The following is a 24,622-nucleotide window of genomic DNA, read 5'->3' as shown; positions in this document are numbered from 1 at the left end:
ATATTTGTCTTGAGTCCAACATAATGATATATTTGCCGACGGGGCATTAATTCGCCATTATCCACCAGGGTTCCAACATCTGAGTTCCGCTGCATCTAAAAGGCATGACTTTCAAAAAGTATGAGACCGTGTACAAGTCTTTGAGCGATTTTTACAGAATAATTAACCCTCATAACTCACACGTTACACGTAAGCTGAATGAGTCTCGGCACCCCATTAGATTGCGGGGCTTCTGAATTGTGTAACGTCAGCACCGCCCTGAATTTCTTAACACCTTTTTTCAAGAGATAAATTACAATGGTTTTCACATCCTCGTTCACTTCATAAAGGCCATCACATATAGGGGTTCAAAGCATTTCTCGCTTGAACTTATCCTCTAACAACAATGCATATATGCACAATATGCGAGCTCTTTTAATCTCTCATCCCCCAGGCATGATTCGATCAAAGTGATTGTAGATGGAAAATCATTTGGAAATGCGATAATAAGCTTTCCTGCTAAGCTTAAGGCAGCTACCTTGAGCTATGGTGTTTCTGAATGGAACATACACTCTAAAATATCCCTGTAGTCCTTTGTCAAGTGGGAACTTGTTGGCATGTATTGACCAAGGCTTTTTTGTAGCTGCTACTCTTAAGTCTATTGGAAGATTTTCTGCTTGCACAAGCTCTCTCAGAAAAGGAACATGACACCCTGGGACAAATTGTCCATCTAGAAACATCTAAGCATAACGGCCAACTGCATCTTCTTCCATTGCTCTTAGTTCATCCTGCTTTGAGTAACACGGCCAGGACCTTGGGTGCCCACTTAATGATTTGTTTCTTGACATCTGTCTCTGTTGACTCCAAATCAGAGTAGAAGCGGCCCTCAGCTAAAAGTGCATTTTCAATTTGCTGATCCTGCTGTGCTTTTATAGTAGCTTTCACTTGATCCCTGTCTATATTTTTCCCTTGAAGAATACTAAAGCCGAGGCCAGCACCAATTGTCAATCTGTGTGGATCAACAAGAGAATTGTGGTGGTTTCCACGATGATAGCTAAGCCGGATAGGAGGAGAATCGGTACCATAACTACCATGAAATATGTTGATAGGCTCTGTACTGTATAAACAAATATGAATGGGATGATTATATATCTCCAACATTGCCTGGATTTCCAAATTATTACCATAGACCTTGTCTCTCCTTTTCTCTTGGAAAAAGCTGTGAAGCTTTCTGTGAAAAATTGAGAGAAGTGATCTCTCTCTTTCTCCATATAGTCAATGCACATCTGTCTTGTGACATCATACACCTCTGGGTCACCATAAACCTGATCAGCAACTGCACGAAAAAGGCAATTACCATCTGCTATCATGCGCCTCACTTCAAGCCCCTTTGATGCCAACAGAGCCTGCACGTGTCAAGACCGATATGTAAAACCTTACACATGCTATTCCCGTAAAATTCTTGCAGAAAATATGACAGCTGGGATGAGATGTGCTATGGATCAGCACGAATTCCCCATTTTGTAGCGCAGTTAGTACAAAGTCGGTGTTTTCCGCTACGAAATCACGAAAACAGGTTGTGTTGCGAAACTGCTAAAGGATTTATGCGCACCGAAAACACTTTGTCCTTAAGCTAGTCTGAGCAATTTTGGCAACATAATTTTTAGTGATAACAGTGGCTCCACTTGGGATAGTGTGCCCTTGTGGCACACTAAGAACTCGCAGGTCCAGTGCCTTATAAAATTTATTTGAAAACCATCTTCTTTAATTTCTTTGGGCCTTCACCTCGGGCTTTAGCTAGATGATCACTGTAGGAGAAAGAAAACTACATCTACTGAAAAAAAATGCTCAGTCAACCTTGAGCTTATTTGCAATTTCCTACCTACCTACCCTATCAAGTTCAAACTTCTTTCAGCTCAATCAATGTGAAATTTCCAATGTAGCCAATCATTTGTCTTATCTGATATTTGATTTCTTTGACTACATCGGAGCTCAGAGCCAATATGATAGTATGATGACCGCTGCCACTGAAATTGTCTCTGATCTTTATAGGAAAACTGAAACACTGGAGAGTAAAACTCTTCCATGTAGTCAGCGATAGGATCCCAGAATACATGATCAGCTTGATTTTTCTTGTAACTTTCCAGCTGTGCAAACTGATCTTCAACAACAGTGTTCAATTCCTCAATCGTGAAAGAGAAAGGAACCAGCATTCTCCCCTTGCGTTCTGCCATAGAAAACTTCTGAAAATAATGATCATGATTATGAAAACTATATGCCTGAATTTGACCTTCTAAACCTTCAATTTCTTTCTCAATGTCCTCAGCAACTTCACCCAAAAATCTCATCTTATCCTCTGCCTTGCAGTCAAAGGATTTTAGATATGAGGACAAGGACAAAGGAAAATTTTCATTTGTTTCTCCATTACTATGATCATTATTCCATTGTTTGAAACCTTGAATTGAAGGAGAGTTTACCACCACCTCTGACCTATCTATCCATTCCTCTAAAAACATAAGCCATAAATCTTGAAATGACTTAATGGATTTGATAGGAAAGCTTCCAATCCATTGTTTACATTTCCCTTGAAGTGAATCATAGAATAACATAATGCAAACATCCTCATGTTTAACTCTAAGAAGCTCAGCAAAATGACAGAAATCTGAGATATGCTTCAGAGTTAAACTCAAATCCTCTCCATTAAATTTGGGACCATTCCTTAGAAAATATGCATCCTTGGGAAAATGATTTGGGAAACCATGAATTCTTGAAAAATCTATGCATGCATACCTTGAACTAAGAATGGTAGCTTCTGGGTCCTTCATAACTCCAGTGGAATCACCATGAATGTATGAATTTTGAATTATTCAACAATGGAGTCGCCAAGGTAGATTTGCAGCCTCAAAAAACCTTCTGAGCTCCTGCTACCTTCAGAAGTTCAGCTTCATGATTACGGGAATGAGTAATCTTCAGGCTCCTGGCAGACACACCAAAATGTTATCACAAAATCAGGTACTGAAGGCTGCTAATCAGCAAGATTCTGTGTAACTATTTCAAACCAGGCTTTGGACTAAGGCTTAACCTCCTTAGTCTGAGAGGGCTCTCTCACAGATTATGAATATTGACTAATGACAAGAAAAGATGGCTAACTATTATAAGACACATGAAAAATAAGCTGGCTGGACAACATTGAATTGATTCCCATTGGGCTTATGGAGTCTCTCATATCTCAGCAAACAAAAACACTATCTTTTCATAGAAATCGGGGCACTTTACATCTATATGTTCAAACATAACTTTGAAACCACAGTTTTCCAAGGCATACAGGAAGTCAGAGCATGATTCATGAGTTCTGAGTGATTATGCATTAACAAAACTGTAAAAGAACCTTAAAGAAAGAATACCATCACACATTTGAACAAGAAGATCCATTGTGAATCCTGAGAAGAAAACACAGTCATTTGCATTACTGAAATTTGTTTATACATAAACCAAAAACAGTCTTCTCCAAAACATCCAACCACTTCTCTATCTCTGTTTCAGCTATTTATAAAGTTCTTCTACCTGACTCCCCTTCATCTGAGGGGAACTCGAAGTCCTTTTCTAATGACACCTATTCATCTTTAAACTAACTAATAAAAGTCACTTACTACTAACTGACAGCTCTAGAAACCTAAAACAACTAGGATTCTAATCCTACATCATGTTGGACATAGTATTTATTACAATCAAGATTCATTCTCTGCCAAGTGGATTACTATAGCTGTAGCTTTGATGGCTTTAATTACAATGAACTTCGTTCTTTGACATCTGCTCTCCTTCTGGCGGTGGCTGTGATAGCATGAGAAGAGTATGCAATGAACAAGCTAGCTTTGGATACTGGATGCATTAATGGTTCAATAGTATTCGGATAAAACCCCTGTTTTTCCAGTCTTTGTCTTCCACCACTCTTCGAAAATGTAGCGGCATGTCCCCAGCTCTTTAATAACCCAAGGTATGGAACGTTGCCATGTTTCTTATGTGCTGGTGGCTGTATTGATGGACAGGTGTGCAAGCCAAAACAATACTCCTCGTATGCAATTCTTTCCAAACCCTAATGACCGGTAATAAAGTGCCTTTACAGCAGTATCTTAACAGAAGTTGTTTATTGTTGAATATGTCACAGCTTTGATAGAAACCTTTATTAAGATTCATTCACTAGTCTCTCGACCTCCTAATACTTTCTACAGCAATTTTGACATCCTGTCTTTCAAGCCATTGATCAATTTGAGAGATGCCCTAAGCTGCAAAACAATTTCTCGAATATCACCAAGTTTGCTGAAATCTCCTTTAGTTACAAGGCTGTTCAGAGCTGTTATTTTATTGGCAACATCCTTGATGATGTCTTGTGATAGGACATTCTCAAACACTCCAAATGGTAGAACAACTGACATTGGAAGTTTGACCCATGAAGGTACCTTTCCTCTCAAATATGCAATATTAAAAGATTTAGATCCCACTAGTTCACCATTAAATTCATCAGCTGACACTGCATATGTTCCAGCAAAATGCTTCTTCTTTAAAATGATTCTTGGGGTCTGCTCATTTGAAGATGACAATATTGCACAACCTCCTTGCAGGTTCCTGCTCGCACTGAAACATGGGATAGAACATCTGGCATATCAGCTGTCAGAACAGCAACCACACCATCTGGAATTTCTTTCTGTGTCTTATCATTATCCAAATTTGAGTAATCTAAATGAAGCCTCAAACCCTTCAATCCAGCTAACCTAGCATAATTCACAGCTGCCACGAGATCACTATCTGTTGCAAGTAAAACTTTATCACCTTCATCATCCTCATACAGAATCTGAGGCAGATGAGCCGAATCAATGTCATCTCCCACTTGCTGAATCATTGCAGATATGATCTCTGTCAAACTCTCACAGTTAAACCTATGAACCCGGCCTTTTCGATCCTCTAATTTAAAAGGGCAAAGGAATTTCCTAGGTTCTGAGATGGATAAGCAGCTTTTGCCATTTCTGTTGTCTCAGAAGCCATCCTTGCAGATGCATCGCTGTGGGAATCCTCATAATCTTCTGCTAGCTCTAATGCCAAAGTTGAATCCCAAAACTTCTGCATCATTGAACCTGCCATGTCATTTCCAACTGCTCCAGAGCTTCACACAGTGGTCATTGCTGCATTGGTAATTTGCAACACGTCTATACAGGCCACAACGAATCCATCTCTATCTACAACCGGCAGGTGTAAGAATTTTCCATCATGCAAAGTCATACAAAAAGAGCCGCATTCCATTCGTTACCTTCTCAACCAGCTCTTTGTGCGCCTTAGGCAACCCAAAAACACGATAATCGGAAACAGTCCTCCTTTGTTTTCGAGTTTCACATAAATATTAGCCCTTGAATGTCTTCCTTCATGCCACCAGCTATGAATATTTGTCTTGAGTCCAACATAATGATATATTTGCCGACGGGGCATTAATTCGCCATTATCCACCAGCGTTCCGACATCTGGGTTCCGCTACATCTAAAGGGCATGACTTTCAAAAAGTATGAGACCGTGTACAAGTCTTTGAGCGATTTTTACAGAATAATTAACCCTCATAACTCACACGTTACACCTAAGCTGAATGAGTCTCGGCACCCCATTAGATTGCGGGGCTTCTGAATTGTGTAACGTCGGCACTGCCCTGAATTTCCTAACACCTTTTTTCAAGAGATAAATTACAATGGTTTTCACATCCTCGTTCACTTCATAAAGGCCATCACATATAGGGGTTCAAAGCATTTCTCGCTTGAACTTATCCTCTAACAACAACGCATATATGCACAATATGCGAGCTCTTTTAATCTCTCATCCCCTAGGCATGATTCGATCAAAGTGATTGTAGATGGAAAATCATTTGGAAATGCGATAATAAGCTTTCCTGCTAAGCTTAAGGCAGCTACCTTGAGCTATGGTGTTTCTGAATGGAACAGACACTCTAAAATATCCCTGTAGTCCTTTGTCAAGTGGGAACTTGTTGGCATGTATTGACCAAGGCTTTTTTGTAGCTGCTACTCTTAAGTCTATTGGAAGATTTTCTGCTTGCACAAGCTCTCTCAGAAAAGGAACATGACACCCTGGGACAAATTGTCCATCTAGAAACATCTAAGCATAACGGCCAACTGCATCTTCTTCCATTGCTCTTAGTTCATCCTGCTTTGAGTAACACGGCCAGGACATTGGGTGCCCACTTAATGATTTGTTTCTTGACATCTGTCTCTGTTGACTCCAAATCAGAGTAGAAGCGGCCCTCAGCTAAAAGTGCATTTTCAATTTGCTGATCCTGCTGTGCTTTTATAGCAGCTTTCACTTGATCCCTGTCTATATTTTTCCCTTGAAGAATACTAAAGCCGAGGCCAACACCAATTGTCAATCTGTGTGGATCAACAAGAGAATTGTGGTGGTTTCCACGATGATAGCTAAGCCGGATAGGAGGAGAATCGGTACCATAACTACCATGAAATATGTTGATAGGCTCTGTACTGTATAAACAAATATGAATGGGATGATTATATATCTCCAACATTGCCTGGATTTCCAAATTATTACCATAGACCTTGTCTCTCCTTTTCTCTTGGAAAAAGCTGTGAAGCTTTCTGCGAAAAATTGAGAGAAGTGATCTCTCTCTTTCTCCATATAGTCAATGCACATCTGTCTTGTGACATCATACACCTCTGGGTCACCATAAACCTGATCAGCAACTGCACGAAAAAGGCAATTACCATCTGCTATCATGCGCCTCACTTCAAGCCCCTTTGATGCCAACAGAGCCTGCACGTGTCAAGACCGATATGTAAAACCTTACACATGCTATTCCTGTAAAATTCTTGCAGAAAATATGACAGCTGGGATGAGATGTGCTATGGATCAGCACAAATTCCCCATTTTGTAGCGCAGTTAGTACAAAGTCGGTGTTTTCCGCTACGAAATCACGAAAACAGGTTGCGCTGCGAAACTGCTAAAGGATTTATGTGCACCGAAAACACTTTGTCCTTAAGCTAGTCTGAGCAATTTTGGCAACAGAATTTTCAGTGATAACCAGTTACAAGAATTTGATAAATTAAAAATTCAGAATAAATATCCATTTCCTAGAATCGATGATTTATTTGACCAACTAAGATGCACCGCTATTTTTCCTAAACTATACTTAAGGTATGGATGCCATCAATTAAGGATTAACGATGAGATATTCCTAAAACAATATTCCAACTAGATACATACGCTATGATCTTATAGTACTTTCATTTGGAATTACGAAGCCATGAGATACCTTTATGTGCTTGATGAAAAGTTTCTTTAATCAATGTATGGATAAAAAAATTGTGTTAATATTTATCCATGATATTTTGATCTACTCCAAGACATTAAAGGAACATAAACAATACTTGGAAATAATATTGCAAAGATTTTGGGAACACTATTTTCATTAATGTAATATCGTTAGAACTCATATATTAATTTTCAAGTGTTAGCATTTATAATTTTAATAACATAAAAAATATTACTGGATTAATGTATTTGGCATGATTCGAAATGGTTGGTTTTCATCTAGAATCATCTTCAGAACAATTTGTAACAAACCTAATCTCTCGCTCAGTCAGTTTATCCAAAAAAAGATATGATATCATGATCAAATCTCTAAAATTGTTTGTTCCTAACCTTGTTTGACTCCATCCATTCGATAACCTCTTTGTTTTATTATGAAAAATAAAGAATAGCTTCAAATAAATATGGACATCCATATGACTAACATTATAGGTCATTAAAGGTGAAAGAATTGGTCAAGGAAATAAACATGTAATTTTCCAACAACTTGGCACAACAACAACTATCTCGAATGATAATGAGAGAGATGAGAGCTAACACTAACCATATCATTAGTTTACATCAGTGATAAACCCTTTATTTTGTTCTAGACCCTTTATGATTTTCATGATACATTCCTTCGTTACATTTTTAACTTTATTTGTTGTTCATTCGATTTGTTGAACTTTGGATTAGAGATGGGGTTTTATGTCATGTAAATGACCTTGGAGGATGTATTATATTCTAATTTCATTCTCTTAGCTACATGGAGACGTCAAGGTAAATGGTTCTTGTTTCCATCATTTAATATTTTACCACAAGAAAGTTTTGATCATTTAGGTTGATGTATTTCCATTTTTTTCTTTAGATGTAACTTAATATGGGTTTTCTACATTCGAGGCTGGTAAATTGACTACTCTATGTTCCCATAACACTGCTTATTTGTGGATTTTTTTTGATGCTATATATTTCTACAGGTGCGTTTGGAGAATGTATATGTGGTTTAGTTTATTACCAAAAGTGAGCTAAAGGTAGTGTAATATTAGAAGGGACAATGTTTGTGTAAACTAATTGCTTTATTGGACTTTCTAATATGATGGCCTCTCATGTGAGAGTTATTCTCCCCACTTTAGAGTAAATATGTAGGAAAAAGTGAATGGAGAGAAGGGCAAACCATACAAGAAAAAGATAATTTAGCTATGCGTTAATCTCTTTAAAATATTGCATGGTGTTGCACATAGAAAAATAAATTAAATGTGGTAATCTCTTTGAAAAGATTGCATTGTTCTTGTGCCTAGAAAGATAAGTTAAGTATGATAATTATGTTGAAAAGATTGCAAAGATAAGTTAACTATGGTCTTGTTCTTAGAGAGATAAGTTACTATCATTATTTATGGGAGTAGTCATAATTTTATAATTGCATATATGTTTTTTATTTGTATGCAATTTAATATAATAGTAGTTTGCAATTGAGATACATATTAAGTCATGGTTTTATAATTTCATGCACACCCTTCATTCACATGTGTGTTGCAAGTTGTTATTATATAGTTAGATGTCGTTTTGCATTTGGAACATGGATAAATAGGTGAAATTTTATAAGTGTATGAATTTGTATGGTACATTTGGAATATAGGCAAAAAGAATTGACTATATTTCATTATTTTACATATTTTGTTACATGGGTAATGATAAGAATGATTTTGAATTGGAATAAATAAGTACATTGTTACCCATGGTTTTGCAGTAAGGAGAATAAATGGAAAACAATCCTATGGTTGCGCGAACATATTTCCATGGTTTTTCATTTCGATTAGATCCATTAAAATTAAGATTTAGGAGATAATAGTTATGGAATTGAATGGGTTAAATACTAATGACTTGTACTTGTTAAATGTAAAATATTAGCTATGAATATGAATTTTATTTATGCATGTGTAGGAAAGTGTTTTTAGGCCAAGAGGTATAATGGGTAGAAAATTATTAATGATTCTGTCAAAGAAATGAGAACTAGTATAGATTGAATTTTATATTTGATGAAAAAGTCATAATCCTATGTGTTTGGTAAATTGATATTGTAGATAATTACGATGTCAGAGTTTCACTAACACTACTATTGTATGAAATAATCATAAGTTTTGCAAAAGAATGGAATGATAGTTTCAAAACTAACCTCATTTGTAATGATAATAAGGTGAATTATAACCAATAATATTGGAGGTGATAAGGTAATTATGTATAACCATTGTTACATGAATAGGGAAAAATAATTAGGTGTCATTTACAACAGTTGTAGTAAACAATCATGCCATGAAAACACTATGCTCAAAATATTGAGGGGTAAAGAGTTCAAGAAACTAATGATCTCTAGTTAATTTTTCTTGTATTTAGTAATATGTTTCTCATGTAAAATTTCAACAATGAACAAGGGATGGAATCCCTTCTTTCCATTGAGTGAGGGGTGAACTCCATCATGAAACATTTAACAAAATAAATGTTTCGATTTTCTCTTCAAGGTTTCCACGGTAATATTGGTGTTCATTTATGGGATTTCTTTATGGTTTTCTTGATGATATGATCACTTTGAATAGCATTCGATATTACATCATTCCTTACGTTTTAATAAGCCTAACTAATTGAACAATGCTAATGATGAAAAATACAATAGAATGCATTATGATAACATGTTGCATTAATGATTATTCCTTTTTACACATAGCTATTTCATTTTTATGATTTCTTCACTTGATGATGGTGATTATATCATTTGATGATCAATTAAGTATATGATAAGTAATTCATGGGATGCTATATTTTGGTAAAAATTGATAAAGGAATTTAACCCTGTGTATGTTGCATCAGTCATAGCGAGGGATGTTACAAGTTGTATGCTAAGTTCAGTAAATGTGAATTTTATTGGGATAAAATATAGTACCTGGGACATGTAAATTACCTAGATAGGATCACTATAGATCTTGAAAAAGTAAAATCCATTTTTAACTAGCCAATTCCTAAGCATGTGGTAGATTTTATATTGTTTATGGGTATTACAAGGTATTGTCATAGATTCATTGAGGGGTTTTATAAACTGGCTTACCCCATAAATTCCTTACAAAAGAAGGGAATTAACTTTAAATGAACCCATAAATGTGAAGGGAGTTTTGCACAGTTGAAGCATTTTCTCAATGATTCACATGTGCTTAAAATAGATGGCATTAGCAAATATTTATATTTTTTACTGATGCTTATTTGGAGGGTTTGGGAGGAGTATTAATGCAATAAAATCAATTGTCAGCATATGAATCAAGAAAATTAAAATACCATGAAAAGAATTATAAAATATATTACTTCGAATTAGCTACAATTATCCACGCACTTAATATGTGGCATCATTACTTAATTAGTAAGAAGTTTAACCTAATCACTGATCATCTTAGTTTAAAATACCTTTTTAGCTAGCCTACCATGAATTCCAAACAAGTCGAGTGGATTTCTTTCTTGAGTGAATATTACGTCAATATTAAGAATATTAAGCGGAAGGAAAATAAAGTGGCTAACATGTTAAGTCAAAGTTTGAAGCAGATTGGTGAGGTAACAATAAGTTGTATTGAAACATATTTTATAGAACAAATCAAAATAACAACTTTAGAAGATAAAATTTATTGCAGTATTTTGGAAAATTTCAAAGATAAAACCAATCATGTATACAAAATACGCAATTAATGAAAATTATTTGCTAACATTTAACCATAGAATTTGTGTCCTTGATGTGCCCAAGTGTTGGGCGCAACACAACTTGACCCAAGTTTTTCTCAGAACTCTGCATTTTGGGGTAGCAAAGTGCACAGTACTGCAGGGCTATGTATTGTGTGATGTTTTAGGGGCTTCGGGGTGCATCAAAGTCCCTTCTTTTTGTAACATGTTTGGTCAGTAGTTGATTGTTCTTAAGAGAACCATGATATTTGGACCCTGATATTTTGATATACCCATTGGTGTAATTAGTATATATAGGAGAAAGGATGTAAGTAAAAAAGAAGAAGGAATGAATAGTAATGATAGAAACATAAGGAATTATCTCTATAATCTATTTCAGGGTTGAAGGAAAGGCTCCACACCTAAGTGCACAGAGGAATAAAATCTGAAACTGAGTGTGCAAACACTTACATTTGGGTGCGTAGGTCAAGGATTTGTACACAGTTTGAAGAATTAATATAAGAAGTACAATTTTGATGGGAATAACTTGTGTATGATTATTGTGTATCTTTTTGATTTATGTTCAGAATTTTGGCTATATTTTACTTCCGTGCAGTAATGGTTATAGTTATTAGTTGGTTAAGTAGATAATCCAACCCTGCGAAGTAATATATGTATGTTGAGGATAAAAGAACATAAAAGGACCACATCGCATCATCCCTCAAGGTTGTAGAAAAATGGTTCTACATCACCCCATAACCACTTCCAGTGATATTGTGATCTAGTTGCAGGTCGTTGCCGTGAGGACTAGTGACTGAGGGTTTTTTTGGTGCATAGTAAAATCTAAACCCGGGCCTACCCACCTAACCCAACAAATTATTCCATTGTGGGGACCACCATTTGTTTGAGGGATATGTTTATGTGGCATTCGTTGATGAAGGAAATCCAAGAGTGGGTAGAACATAAGGAACGAGAATTTTCAGACCAAGAGAATAGAAGCCCTCATCTTTCAACTAAAAGGTGGTTGGAGAAATATATTTTCAAATATCATTACGAAATTTTGTTCGTCTCATTTCATGTTAAGATGTACGAGTGGATATCAAGGTTGACCGAGAGAAAAAACTTTTTTAAGGGAGACAAACCTAAGGAGTGGGCTCCTAAATTGATACAACAAATCAAGAACAAAAAAAATAGGATCTCAAGAGCTATTGAATTCTAAATTGATAGCATCCTGGGAGGATCCATTACTCAGTTTGTGATAAACTCAACTATGTCCTACAATGAAGCAAAACATAAATTTTTTAAAGGACCGTGAGGTAAGTACTTGAGATCTTTAAAACTCTCAATTAAGATGATTTTATGTGAAATGGGAGTTCTACGAATGAAACCATATTATTAAATTACTTATGTTTGGAAGAAGATTTGAAGAAGAGACTAGAAAAATGCAAAGTGGTATAAGATATAGAATAGACACTAAAAAGAGATATGATGGCCAAGATCCAAAAAATTTCATAGAAACTGACTATATCCTCTGTTGAATGAACCTGAAAGTGAATAAAACCTCCCCAAAAACTTCGATGTAAATCCACAATATTCACCATTCTAGCCTGAAAATTCACCGAAGCCTAAATCGAGAAATAATCATGGTACTTTTGGTTTTCCCCATCTCCTTACCCCCCCAATCCCCACCACCCCCCCTTATGAATCCCCCTCCCCCCCCCCCAGAGAAGGAATATGGTCGATGATATTAAGCTACCTCTATTTAAAGGAACTAGATCAGAATATCTAGAGCAATTCTGGTTTTTACGTGAAGCAGTATGGACAGCAAAACAAGTCCATGATGAATATATAAAGAAGGCGCAACTCCTCACAACATTCAAAGATCGAGAATTGACATGGTACATGAAGTATTCAAGCAACCAGATCATATCATTCATAGATATTAAAATAGTGTTGGTCAAAGAATTTAAGAAGCCAAAGTATGAGTTGCAGTGTATCAAACAATTAAAGGAGATCAAACAAAGGCCTACTAAGTCTGTTTGGAAAATTGGCCAGGGATTGAATGTATTATTGGATCAGGTGAGCTTTGACATATCTCTGCAATATCATAAGGAATGGTTCATAGCTGCGCTACTGCCACATATCAGGTTTCCTTTGACACAACGGAAGATAGAAACTCAATATGAAGATTTAGAACTCGCAATGAAATGGAAGCTATGCCATTGTAGATACCAATGCAGGTATACAACAGATTCAGAGTTATCTAGAAAATTTGACACTGCAGTTACAAGATATGAAGAAAAGTAAGGAAGTTTGCAATGAAGTGTGGTGTACAAAGTGAAAACCAGAAGGCCACTCTAAGGAACAACACTCTCTCTTCAAAAATTACATGGTTAGTGGATATGCAAACCCTTTTAATGCCAAATCCATATTATGGTGTGAGATCTAAAGAACTAGAGGTGAACGTCACTTAGAAGATTATTATCTGTTATAAAAATATGTGTAGACTCCAAATAATTTATATTGCAAGTTATGTAAATTAGTGGGACATGATGAGAATAATTGTCAAGCTTATGAACTAATTATGGATGGCGACGCTGACACATATAGAATGCAAGATGAAGAACATGGATAGGAAGGAAGTGGATAACATGGTGGTCAAGTAAAATATCAAGGAAGAGGTCAAGGTGGCAGAGCTAGTCAAGGTCGTAGACAGATTATCTGCTACTACTACGGTCAGGTAGGTCACTTTGCAAGAGATTGTCAGAATCCTAATACAACATGTAAGTATTACAAATCATTTGATAATGTAATTGAGGAGTGTCTCGTACTTATGAAAAAAATGCAAGAAAATGAAAATGAACATTTGACATAGAACATTCAGATGATGATTTCGGAACAAAGAACCGATGAAACTCACATTCATATTGTAACAAGGAGTGGAGTTGTGACTCGAAATGATAAATAAAATGGGAAGAAGGAAGTTGAATTGACTTGGGTAAGAAATTTTGTGGATAAAGCTCCTCCCTCTGATGTTCAAAAGGAAAAGGAAGTGTTTATGGAAGCAAGGCGAAGCTTTAAGGACGTTAGAGCTTTTACCTCTAACATATAACCAAAACAAATGCATAAGAATAACTTCAACATAATATCAGTTGTGATACATGATTTTGTTCTAGGTATTTTAAAGTATTTCTTACAAACATGCATGAATTTAATAAGAAACTAGAAATTTGTAGAAGGGATGCAAGAATTTATAGATTCGTGTGCTTCTAAAGATGTACCACGAAACAACATGTGCGTAGTTAAAAATTTACATCGAGCTAAGCAGAGGACTGGAAAAGAAATGAGGCTCACTGCATAGATCAAAGAATACGACATGGATCGGGTTATTCTAGATTTAGGATCTGATGCCAATATTTTACCACATAAGACCTGGGAATTGATGGGTAAGCCAAAGTTGAAATCGTCACCAATTCAGTTGACAATGTCTAACCAGTAGAAAACCTTCCCTATGGGGAGGTTATCAGGTGTTAAAGTAGACATTGAAGGAGTATGTACTATTACAGATTTTGAAGTGATAGAAATTGTGGATTTTTGAAGTAACTAGACCTGAACCAGAAATACCATATATATTGAAGAAAATAAAGACTAAAATGGTGAATACATGATGAGAAAAGGAACCGAAGTTTGCAATGACTAAATATTATTAGGACGAGGATACAATTAGTAAAGTTACATAATTTCTTCATGAATATCATAAGTTGTTTCCCATTAAGTTTTCAGAAATGAAGGTTATAGTAGGAGATTTAGTATCTATGAATATACCTCTTAAGTCTGATGTGAAGCCAGTCAATAAAAGACATAACATATTGAATCCAAAGTATAAGAAGAAGTTAAAATATGATTTGGACAAGATGATAGTAGCAGGAGTCACTGAACCTGTGGAAGAATCGGAATGGGTAAGTCCCATGGTGATACAAGAAAATAAAAATCAAGGAGACATTATGATTTGTGTGTATATAAAGAAATTAAATGATGCATGCACACATGATCCCTTCCCTACACCCTTTACAGATGAATTATTGATAACATAGGAGGACAAGAGGCCTAGTCATTCACAGATGGATTTTCTGGCTATCATCAGATCAAGATTGCACCAAAATATTTGCATAAGACAAAATTTTCATTAGAGTGGGGCTCATATTAGTATATAGTTATGCCTTTTGGGTTGAAGAATGCCCCTGCTATATTTTTAAGAGTTGTGGTCGCAACATTCAAGGAGTACAGACAGAAATTCCCAGAGGTATACTTTGATGATTGGACAGTCTTTGGACTATTGAAAAATCATGTTGTGAGCTTAAGGTTTATGTTGAACACATGTAGGTAGTACCGGATACCATTGAACTTAAAGAAATATATATTTTGTGTGCCTTTTGGCATACTTTTGGGGCATAATGTGTGCAAGCAAGGCTTGATGGTGAATTCCGCAAAGATAGTTGTCATTGTGAACTTACTTCCACCAAAAACAGTGAGACAATTACGCACTACATTGGGACACAATGGATATTATAGAAAATTCATTAACGGGTATGTGTAGATAACTGTGCCAATGGAGAAAAAATTAAACAAAGATGTGACTTTTCAATGGAATGAAGAATGCTAGAAAAGTCTCTATATATTGAAAGAAAAGATGGTAGCTATGCCTATCTTGGTTTTACCAGACTGGAATAATAAGTTTCATATTCATGTAGATCCATATTGCATAGCTTTTGGAATAGTATTGGCACAACCTTGTAAAGAATAAATCGATCACCCTATAGCTTTTACAAGTAGGAAGTTGTTAAAGGAGAGAAGAACTACACTACCACACAAAGAGAAGGCGTGGCTATGGTATATGCATTACAAAAATTCAGACATTATTTTCTGGGATGACATTTTAAAATGTTCATGGATCATTCTATATTGAATATCTAGTGAATAAGCTCTTTCTAGGAGTGAATATTTGTAGATGGACCAGGAAGGTTGAATGTCGGGCCTCATCATCTATCAAGGTCTGAAACAGGGTAAGAAAAAAAAACATTGAAGATAATATTCTTGATGCGCAGTTGTTTGCAATCAGGATTGCAGATGATTACTACACAAACATTATTTAGTTTTTGGCTAAAGGAATGGCCCCTACAGAATACACTATGAGGCAAAAGAAGGGGTTGGTGGTAAAAGAAACTGATTTTTCATTGATAGCATGACATTTGTATAATATGGGACCAGATGAGATATTGTGCAGGTATGTTTCCGAACATGAAAGACATCCTATTTTGGTAGAAGCTCATGGAGGCATAGTTGGTGGACATTATGGAAGGAAGGATAATACACATAAGGTATGAAGAGCAGGATTATGGTGGTCCATGCTATACAAGGATGCAAAGGGGTATTGTCAATCATGTGATGTATGTGAAAGAACTTGGCAGCCACTAAGGAGGGATGAAATCTATTTGTGCCACAGGTGAAATTGCAGGCCTTCGACAAATCGACCATTGATTTCGTTGGACCTATCAAGCCACCTGGGAAGAAAAATAGGGCAAGGTATATAATCACAACAATTTATTATTTGACAAGGTGGGATGAGGCACAAGCAGTGAGTGATTACAACGTATAAAATGTTGTGAAGTTCATTTTTTGTATATTTTGTCAAAATTTGGGTGTCCAAAGGTCTTTATGAGTGATCAAGGATCACATTTCCTGAACAGAACCATTGAGGTGTTGATTGAATAATTCCAGGTGTATCATCATAAGAGAATCACATATCATCCTCGGGTAAATGGCATAGTCAAAGCTTTTAACAAGATTTTGGAAAATGCATTGACCAAAGTGTGCAATGTGATTAGAGATGACTGGGATCTGATAATTCCAATGGTGCTATGGGCTTATAAAACCACATGCAAGAAACTGATAGGACAGACACCTTTCAGGTTGGTTTATGGGAAAGAAGTTGTGATGCCCATGGAGTATATTGTGTCAATCTTAAGGATTGCAACCTTTACAGACATGGCCAACCCTGACATAATGGAGGAAAGAATGGCACAATTGTTCACATTAGAGGAAGATAGATTTGCAGCAGGATTTCATCCGTAGGTGCAGAAAGCAAGAGAAAAATCTTGGCATGACCGTAGGGAGATCTTTTTCTTTTGTATGGCAGTAAATTTGTGAAGTTCCTAGGAAATTTTAAGATGCATTGGTTGGGCCCCTATATCATCAAGAATATCATGATTGGAGCCATAGTTTAGTTCGAAAATTTGAATGGAGAATTGATATCATTAAGGGTGAATTGAAGCAAATTAAAAATATATAGGGATAACCCTTCCATGGTAGCTTCACTCTAAAAAGAAATGAGGAAAGTATTAGTGCCACTTGCGGTAGGAAGTGGGCACTGGAATATAAACTACACTATAGGAAAGAGCTTCAACATACGAAGGTTAATTCGCGACAGTCAGGAGTATATCACAGCTCATAAGAACCATGACAAAAGAAGGATTTTTCACTACAATGAAAGGTGCATCGAATTTCACTGTAAATATGTCTCTTAAAAATAAAATGGTTGTTGGTGGAGCGGAAAGTTGCATTTATGGAGATAGGTCAGCAAGGATTGAGGGACAGATATGCAATTTATAAACAAAATCCAAGCAAGATTTAGGATAATGATGAGGTTATAAGATCAGGAGAAGTATAAAAGGCCACATCTCGCTAATATTTTAGCACTTTTTTGTCTGAGAGCTCAAAAATCACTAAGTATTGAGAAATTGCAGAAGTCACACTATTGCATGAACACTGGAGAGCTACTCTGCATATTCGAAGAGAAAGGTATATAGGGAGTTATGGCAACTACAACACCATCTGGTACACAGGTAGCATCACCTCTCTCACAACAAATATCACCAAGGAAAAAAATGACTCTCGAGAAGAAAAGAAAGAAGAAAGATAAGAAGCCTAAGAAGCCTAGTGCGCTGCATCCACAAGCCCAACCTGTAAGAGACATTGAAGAAGAAGAAAAACAACTTCATATGAAGACAAAGAGCGCAATAGTTTTGTCCCCGCTATTGCCATATTTATCACCCAAGAAACCCAACACAAAACTAGTCAAAGACTCCAAGGATGCAAAGTATGGAACCTTTACACCATTTCTACCAAAGAAGATACGATTTGAAGGAGAATTGCTTGGAACAATCCCACAATTTATGTTAGAGGATAATGACTTCAACGAGCATAATAAATACCCATAGTTCGCACCAAGAAGGTACCTAAAATAGGTCCACTAATCAGAGAGCAGAGTAATAAGATTGCAACGACATCAGTGGTACAAGCATTGGAGAAGTCATTCTTACTAAAGATGTTGAATGTGCCACACATCGACATAAGTAAACCTAACATAGCATCCGTAAGACAATTGCTCATGTTGATGCACGACTGATGCTGTGGTTGGGAAAGATGATCCCCATTGACAAAATGCTAATATTGCAGATTAACATGTTTCCATACTAAGGAAGGGACCTTGTCAAAGAGTTTGCGGGTAAGGATCATGACAAAGTGATAATGCAGAGTATGAAGAACAAGTTCATCTTGGTTAAGAAAACCCAAGGCTACGACATAAATTCCATCAATGACCAAGGAGTAGGATTTGCCACACATATCTTATCTAGGAATATTATGCAAAAAATTTCGAGACAATGAAGTCCCCATAGTAGTTATTTCCTTAGCTGCATAGTGAAACAATGGGGTCCAATACAACTAGGCCAAATATCTATGTAGATGATTCCTAGAAGATTGTTAGGAATTAGGAGGAAGGTAAGACCTTTCATTATGTATGGATGATTTTGATCATAAAATTGTTGGCATGGAAGGAGTTGGAGGATACACAGTTATCTCTAGTAGAAGCAAACGTGTGCTAAGTCGCATGGTATGCCTCACTCTACTATACCAAGGATACATCGCGAGCATAGGAGAACAAAATATTTTTTTCTTGTATCACATGGATTTACACATGGTGGTAAATCAATAGCCTAGACTATCACCAAGCTTGTACAAACAATATAATTCTACTGTGCAGTTCAAAGCAAACTTTCATAGGATATATGTACAGGCGCAAAAGGATACGATGAAGACATGGCATCCTCTGCCATACTTAGCTACTGAAGATGATATTCTGACATTAATATAACAGTGGCCCACAGAATGGATGACTGCAATGGAGAAATATGTCGAAGATAGTGAAATAGAGGAAGGAACCTCACATCATGGGGAACCAAGTGGAAAGGATAAATACAAGGATGAATAGGAGAAAGAATAGGAGCAAGAGTATGAAGAATATGAGATTAGGAAGTAGACAAAGACAAAAAAAGGAAAGAGGAAGATGTAGAGTGAAACATCGCCAAGAAGTAGAAAGAAGTAGAAAGTAGATAAATACAAGGGCACAATCACAATGGTCCTTACTAATGGGGACCTAGATGAAAGTAGGGAGAAAGTTCAAAAAGTCACAGTGTAGTCATGGAGAAAAATAAAGGATCGCTATGGTGCACTCCTGATATGGTTTGAGTAGAGTATTACATAATTGAAAATATTGGTGCAAACATCCAGACAACTAGTGCAGATAGGCCAAAGACTCCATCTAGAAAGACTAATAGAGGGGACATTTGGGATAAGGATAATGTAGATACTTGTCGGAGCTCTGTAGTTCGAATCCGTTGAAATTAAGTAGCACAAAAAAGGTTGGGACCATGTCAATGTGAACATGGCATCGCTGCTGATCTGATATTAGATGAAATGCACCAAGGCATCGCAAATGAGCTAAAGGAGCATGAACAATGCACTTCATAATTAAATTTTCACATAGAACAACAGCACGCTCGTGATAGGTGTTGAGTAGAGTATTACATAATTAAAAATATTGGTGCAAAAATCTAGATAACCAGTGCATATAGGCCAAAGATTCAATCTAGAGGACTAATAGAGACAACATTTGGGATGAGCATAATGTAGACACTTGTCAGAGCTCTGCAGTTTGACTCCATCGAAATTAAGTAGCAAGAAAAAGGTTGGGACCACGTCAAAATGAACATGGCAACGTTGCCCATTTCAATATTACATGAACTACACCAAGGCATCGCAAATGAGCTAAAGGAGTGTGAACATCACACTTCATAATTAAATATTCACATAGAAAAAGAGCACGTTGCACTAAAGAAACAACTCGATTAGGCCATGAAAGATAAGGATCAGGTAGATCTACAGTAGTAGAGATTTAAAGAGGTGGTCAAAGCCACTTGTAGGGAAGTTCCAAACACGGATGTTCACGAGGAGGAATTAGTTGAGGATAAGGTCGTCAAGATCGACCTTGCAGTCAAGGAATCAAGGAAGAAGATCATGGATGTGTAGTTAAAATATGAAGTAAAGATCAGTGAGCTTTAGCTGAAGCTGTAGCCAACCATGCCACCAGAAGTATGTGAAGAGAGTGAGATTGACCTAAAGAATGTAGTTATAGACATCTCTGAGACAGTGGTAGAATGTGGAAAAATATTGGATGAGAATGTGTAGATTTTGACTTCGCTATAGTAAGATTCGAACATATAAAAGATAGAAGATGAAATACAACATAAGAAGAAGGAGTTAGAGGAGATTTTGGCAAGTGTGAAGACCTTTCCAGTCGTGGAGAAGCTCACCATAATTAGTGAACCTAAGGCACTTCAGAAATAGATCAAAGAACTCAGAAGGGAAGAGATAATTTTGATGGAGAGATCTCAAACATTGTAGGATGAGGCTCTCCAACTATTCCATAAAGTGGTTGGGAAGGTCTAGGAGCTTCGAAAAAGGAATAAGCAGTGTTGCAGAAGATTACATGATTAGTAATAGAGGAACTACTGGAATAAGTGCGCAGAGAAGAGATACATGAAGCATAGATACTAGAGCAGTACAACATCACCTACAACAACATCACAACCAAGACTAGAGGTAAGGAAAATGAGTGACTCAAGAGTAGTCACATGTGAGTGTTGGGGGCCTATTGGGCACAACCCACCTTGGCCTATGTTTTGATCAAAACTCCATGTTTTGGGGAAATGGAGTGTGTGATACCACGAAGCTTTGCACCGATAGATGTTTTAGGTGCTTTAGGGTGGGTCGAAGTCCATTCATTTTGTAACAAGTTTGCGAAATAGTTGATTTTTCTTAGGAGAACCATGGTATTTGGAACATTGTATTTTATATACCCATTGATGTAATTAGTATATATAGGAGAAAGGATGTAAGTTGAGAAAAAGAAGGAATGAATAGTAATGATAGAAACATAAGGAAATATCTTTGTAATCTATTTGAGGCTTGAAGAAAAGGCTTCGCAACTGAGTGTGCAGAGGCCTAAAGTCTACAGCTGAGTGCACAAACACATGCAACTAGGTGATTCGGTTAAGGATTTGTACATTGTTCAAATAATTAATATAATAACTAAAGTTTTGATGGGCATAACTTGTGTATGATTATTGTGTATCTTTTGCTTTATGTTTAGTATTTTGGCTATATTTTACTTCCACACAGTATTGTTTCGGGTTGTTAATTGGTTAAGTAGATAATCCAACCTTGCGAAGTAATATATGTATGTTAAGGATAAAATAAGATAAAAGGACCACATCGAATCATCCATCAAAGTTGCCGAAACTTGGTTCAGCATCCTCCCATATTCACTTTTGGTGAGACTGGGATCTGCTTGGAGGTAATTGCTAAGAGGGCTAGTGATTGAGGGTTTTGTTGGTGCGCAGTAAACTTTGAACCTAGGTCAGTCCACCTAAGCCAAAACCAAGCTTAAATAATTATTTTTTATTGAACACCATATAAGGAATCTATTAGCTCACCCATGTTATCAAAAATCATTTTAGCACTTGGAAAATAATTCTTTTGGTCCCGTATCAAAAAAGACTTGGTCGTGTATTTAGAAAATGCCAAGAATTTCAAAATTTAAAAGTAAAACATCATCATCTAGCAATATTGTTGAATCATTTTCCTATGCCAAAATGAAAGTGGGATTTAATTTCATTCGACTTTATCATTGGTTTACTTAGAACTAAAATAAAACATAACTAGAATATGGTTGTAGTAGATAAATTGACTAAGTGTATTCATTTTATACCTGTATAATCTACTTACAGAGGCACAAAAGTGAACTTCAAAATTTCCTACCACCCACAAATAGATGGGAAAATGGAAAGGACCAATTATATCCTTGAAGACATGATGTGCATATGTGCAATGAACTAGCCCACTAAGTGGGGTGATTATTTACACTTAGTTGACTTTTCCTATAATAATAGTTAACAAGTGTCCCTCAAAACGATCCCTTTCAAAGTTCTATATGGGTCGAAGTGCCATACTCCCTTGAGTTGGAGTCAACCTAAAGATAGGCTTATGCTAGGACCATCTCTTTTGTAGTAAATGGAACAATTTTTTAAGAATATTAAAGCAGAAACTAAAATTAGCTCAGGACAAGCATAAGAGTTACATGGATTTAAAAAGCATACACAAATAATTTCAAGTATGGAAACGTGTGTATAATAGTGTTAGGTGGAAAAATATTACCCTAAAGCTGGGAAATTGTGTTAATTTAGCCCCTTTAATTTTGTGGGTCATTTGAAATACTATGAAGGGTGGGTCCATTTGCCTAGTAGCTAAAATTACCAACTGACAACAAGGTTCACAATATATTTCATGTGTCTCTTTTGAAAAAGTATACTCATGATCATGCTCATGTTATTGATTAAAATGTTGTGTAGGTCGAACTGAAAGGTGGGTTCCAAGCCGAACCTCTATAAATCTTAAATGGAAGGGAAAATATACTTCAGAATCAATCCATCACCCATGGTTTAAGTGAAATTGAAGCAATTTGGGCCCGAAGAAGCTAGCTGGGAAATGGAGGTAGAAATGAGAAAATATTTTGTTGTGTTGTTCTAGAGGGAAGCAATGCAAAAAAAATTAGAAAAATTAAGGACAATGTTCCCTTTTAATGGGTGGGGAAATGTAGTACCCTTAGTGAAATAAGTTATGTTAATACTTTTATGATTTTATAAGTTTGATAAAAATGGGTGAAAGGATGAAAAGTAAAATTTGAATATTTTTATGAGATTGTAAATACTTTTTGCTATTAATCAAACATTATCATTTTTAACTATTGATATTTAAAAAAAATGAAAAAGGCAACCACGTGAGTAGTTAGGCTCCCAACTATTAGGAAACAGTCGGAATCGGTTATGGTCCAAGAAAGGACAAAGACATAGAGAAATGAAAATTCTCTATCTTACAAGGGATGATTTTCCCTACCACCTGAAGAATCGTGATGGGAGATAAGTGTAATGGGTGGAAAATGATTTACAATACGATTTCAGCCAAGAAATGAAATCTGGAGATAAAAACAAGATTCCAATGAGAGAAAAAGATTGGCTTGTGAAATTAAAGCATTTGGCCCAATTTTAGTAGGACGTTGTTAGGGGCTTGAGGAGGTGATTTTGTGAAAAAAATTATTTTTTTCCTAACAAAAAAGGAGTCTAGACCTTGGGGGGAACGATTGAGACAACAATTCATTAATTAGAAAAAGTGTGGTAACCTTCATTGTGTTTTTATAAATTCAAATAAGTAATTGAGTCATTTATATATTATGTTTTGAGGATTTGCATATATGATAAGAGTTTCTTTTTAATGAGTAAGAAGTAGAAGGAATTGAAAGTATTTTTTGGATGTAATTTTGTAGACGTATAAAAGAAATTGTTAACTTAGTAATAATTAACTCTATGGAGGTGACTCTATAAAATAAATTGTGGAGAACCTAACAAATGGTTCTGATATGCTATCATGAAAATTTTAGGTATATACATATTTACATATATGGGTTAAATTTGTGATAAATCACCCAGGTTACCCCTCACCCAACATACAATCCTTGATAAGGGAAAAATCCTTTAGAAAAATTGGGAAGTCCAAAAACGCATAAAGCAATGGAACTTTATTTTTAGTACAAAAGGACTCTCCATAAATTATATGTGTATATATACTAATATAGATATATACATGTAACCATATAGGAGAATGAAGACTACAAGGGTGACAACCCCAAAGTCAATATATACATAACACAACATAAATATTCCTTAAACAAATCACATTAAATGTATAATTTATTTAAAAAGGAACTATTTTCTTAAATAAAATAGACCATTTTAATAAAAAGATTATATGCTAACAAGAAAGAATTAGCATCGACATATTTGGTTCTTTATAAGAATAACGAAAGAGAAATTCACGACTTTAGCTGAAAGGGTACTGGAACAAATATACATTTCGTATAGAAAGACAAAAACAATATATATCTAGCCCCCAATAGGATTAATTAGTTACAGATGATAGTCACAATAGGCCATAATAGTAAATATGAAAAACATTAAGACGACGGTAAAATAAATTTGGACTTGGAGTCTAAGTCTATTGTACAAATAGATTAAATAATTGTTCCATGCATGCATAGGTGTCATGAAAGACTTGGCCAAATCTAGCCTAATTCCTTTATTTTATCTAA

The 24,622-nt window shown here is 35.9% G+C and overlaps 1 pseudogene; it reads right to left on the bottom strand.

The window, feature by feature from the left end:
* Positions 1 to 6,172: 6,172 nt before the first annotated feature.
* LOC149191381 (OVARIAN TUMOR DOMAIN-containing deubiquitinating enzyme 6 pseudogene) overlaps positions 6,173 to 24,622 on the bottom strand; it is a 54,734-nt pseudogene continuing 36,284 nt past the window's right edge.

The sequence above is a fragment of the Pinus tabuliformis genome, chromosome 2_2, assembly GCF_031772625.1.
Source record: "Pinus tabuliformis cultivar Carrire ecotype Pingquan chromosome 2_2, CPIR1, whole genome shotgun sequence".
NCBI lineage: Eukaryota > Viridiplantae > Streptophyta > Pinopsida > Pinales > Pinaceae > Pinus > Pinus tabuliformis.
This window is presented reverse-complemented; position numbering and strand designations above follow the sequence as displayed.